This window comes from Pantherophis guttatus, chromosome 4 (genome assembly GCF_059756535.1).
Source record: "Pantherophis guttatus breed Tessera chromosome 4, ASM5975653v1, whole genome shotgun sequence".
Taxonomy (NCBI): domain Eukaryota; kingdom Metazoa; phylum Chordata; class Lepidosauria; order Squamata; family Colubridae; genus Pantherophis; species Pantherophis guttatus.
In genome coordinates this window covers 63,203,011-63,206,584 of record NC_142066.1, presented here as the reverse complement: position 1 = coordinate 63,206,584, position 3,574 = coordinate 63,203,011, and positions in this window count along the sequence as shown.

The window sequence follows — 3,574 nt, the reverse complement described above, 5'->3', positions numbered from 1 at the left end:
GGATTCAGCAGATGCTGAATGGGTGTTGGGGGTGGGGTTGTTCCGTATTTTGCCTGCCAAGCATCTATGGGGGTGCCCAGGGACTATATTTTCTGGCCACTTTGGACCGAGTTGCAGAATATGTATGTGTGCCTGCATTGGATGTGTGCTGCTGCTGAGCGTGCTGCTGTTTGGGATGATGCTTCTTTGACGTGTGGCGATCTAAGGTGGCAACCTCATGGTGCTGCAATGTATCAGCCTGACAGTCACTCCTTTTGCAAAGCAAGATTTATTTTTGTATCTTTCCAGAGACAGAGAGTACGTGGCTGAATTTCCTTATAGTTATTCCCTGGGGGGGGAGGGAGGGAGGGAGAGAGAAAGAAAGAAAGACACAGAGAGAGAGAGAGAGAGAGAGAGAGAGAGACAGAGACAGAGACAGAGACAGAGACAGAGACAGAGAGACAGAGACAGAGACAGAGAGACAGAGACAGAGAGAAAGAAAGAGAGAGAGAGATGAGAGAAAGAAAGAGAGATGAGGGAGGGAGGGAGAGGGAGATAGAGAGAGAAGGAGAAAGAGAAAGAGATGGGAGAGGTAGAGAGGGAGGGAGAGAGGGAAGGAGAAGGGAGAGAGGGAAGGAGAGGGAGATAGAGAAGATGGGAGAGGGAGAGGGGGAGAAAGAGATCGGAGAGCTGGAGAGGGAGGGAGGGAGAGAGAGAGATGAGAGAGATAGAGAGAGAAAGAGAGATACAGAGAGAGACACACACACACACAGAGAGAGATACCTGCTTCCCATAGAAAACACCGAGAGCCACAAAACCTGGATAGGCATGGCTGGGGGGGTTATGTGACTCAGCGTGAGTTAGTCACGCCCACCCAGGTTTTGTGGCTCACTGTGTTTTGTTTTCTGTGGGAAACAGGTCCAAATGGCTCTGAGTGCTTAAGGTTGCAGACCCCTGGTTTAGTTAGTATATAGCAGCATCTTCTAAGAGAATTATGTTAGCTTACAATAACCTCCTTTGTCTTGTTGTTAGGCATATATTTGCATGGGGACATTTCCTCATTCTTATCTCTTCTCCACATCTGAGGGCAATTCCACACTGCACTTTACACTCCCTGATATGTGAGGAAATCTACTAGTAAATTGCATATTTCTCTTTATTCACATTATGAATATATGCATCTAACATCAACACTTTAGAAGACCATGAAAATCAAGCCTAAATAAATTGGATGCAGTTATCTGGTTTGCAATTTCTCAAAAGCTTTCTTTTCTGCAAAACATGTTTCTAATTTTCCCTATTCTCTGTGTGCTTAAGCCAGTTTTGATCACTCTATAGCTTCCTAATTGTATATATTGCCTAGTCTGCAAAATCCCAGTGGGAGGATTTCCATCTCCTTGAGATTTACTTGAAACATGAAAGGCTGCAGATTGCTAGAAATATTATTGTCCAGTGAAAGATATTTTGGCCTTCTTCAAATAAATGCCTCGCACATCATCCATGAGGATTTGACTAGAATTCTCTTGTCCAATGAAAAGAATATTTTTCGTCTCCATTTATAAGCCCAAATTCTCTTTCATCAAATTAAATAAAAACTAATAAAAATAAGAGCATGAGGTTGTTTCACATATCAAGACATGTCAGTAATATCTGTGTCAGCTCCCTCCACAGGTTACAAGGTTTACATCAGAAGTAATATACCAAGATTTCCACAAAGGGTTTCCGGTTGATGTCGCGGCAATACAGACACAGAGGAACGGGTCTCCATGTTCCCTGTGCGGAATTCTTAATGTTTGTGGGCTCCAGAGGGAGCCTAAGCCACCTTGCGGGGGCAGTGAAACAAAGAGAGGCACCCTATGAAATTGGGGAAAAATCACAGCTGTCCTGTCTGGCCTGGGGTCTTTTTTCCCTCTCAGCCATGGCAACAAGAAGAAGCAACCTAAAGATGGCCACTACAAAGCTGGGAGAACTAAAGAATAACAGTTAAGACTGGTGCAGGAGAGGAGAAGGTGAACCATGGTCGAACTGGGGGAGAGGATTTTTCTTTGTTTTAAATTACCCCAAGAAATAATTCAGAACTATTTGCCCAGAACTATGTGTTAAAGTGGCACCTAAGCTTTTTGGGGCATGCTGAAGAAATACCTAACCGGAAATGAAAGGTTCAGGAGAATAACAGACTTTGAAATAAACAGAAAAGTGACTCCTAAACTGGGAAGAAATGGTACTGGGAAGGCATTTTTAAATAGTGGAATTATCTATATATAAAACTTACTCTGCTTTTATATTTGTTGTATAATCCAAATGACAATGGACTAGTAAATTGACATATAAGTGGAGAGTGCCACCTGCTGACAGAAAGGGAAACTACAAGAAAGTGGTTCAATTAAAGAGACATTTGAACATTATATTAGAGGATTGAATTTGTAAAGAGACATAAGGGGCTTTTGATAACCTCTGGGTGTACTCAAATGGAATTGAGTGTTAACCTATGCAATATAAAGAACTCTCCTTGAAGGAGAGTTTAAAGACTAAATAAATAGTTCTTGGACTTTTGGAAGAAAATCAACTTTCTTTAAAAAACAAAATAAGACATTTAAGAAGGAGAAATGAGTGAAATTGTCCAGGAGATGGATTTACTTTTTCAAAATACAAAAGACATCATGAACAAAGGATTTAAGGTCATTATGGAAAAAATGTAAAATGTTATACAAGGGATGATGGCTACAGACCAAGATGTCCAGGAAAGGGAGGAATCAAAAGAACAAAAGAAGAAGGAAGAAGACAGAGAGAAGACTATAATGAAAATAATAGTGATTGATGAATTAAACCAGCGGGAAAACATACAAAGAGAGTTGGAAGATATGTTTGAAATGGAGGCAGGGGCCTCGGTAGAAATTTTAGAAAATAGGCAGTGGAATAGAGGTGGGAGGAACACTTAAATTGGACTTCCAAGAAATAGATATAGATGGAGACTTAAGAGAGGAATGGGGGAGGTAAGTAAAAAAAAAAAGCATAGCAATTGAAGTATTGAAGCGGACAAGAGATGAGGGGTAGATGATTTATTTTTCTTTTCTCTATTGTTTTTCTGACTTGCTTTTCCTTCTCCCTCTTAAAGCATAGCAAATAAAGTATAAAGCAGACAAGAGATGATGGATGGATGATTCCTTTCTTCTGTCACTGCTTTGAGTTGTCTTTCCCTCACTCTCACTCTCTACTCTTTTTTTTTTTTTTTAGGCAGGTGACATGATTAGAAGTTAGATAGGAAAAAAAGAAAAAGCCTTTTAATATAGAGTGATATGATTAAAAGCTAGAATAAGTGATATAAATGAAGGAAATATTAATGTATACATCTTTATTTGATAACAAGAAAGTAATAATGAGAAATAGGTGGAATACTTGAATAATAATAGATTGTAACCTAATATAGATGTGTATGGTTATTAGAAATACATAAGTTGATTGAATGTAATAATAATGTTTAACTTGATCAGTTCTATTCGTATTTGAATGTATGGCGCCCAAGTGCCACTCTGTTCACGCATTGATTTGACATTTTTATAAAAATTAAAAAAAAATTTAAAACTTGGAGGGTAAA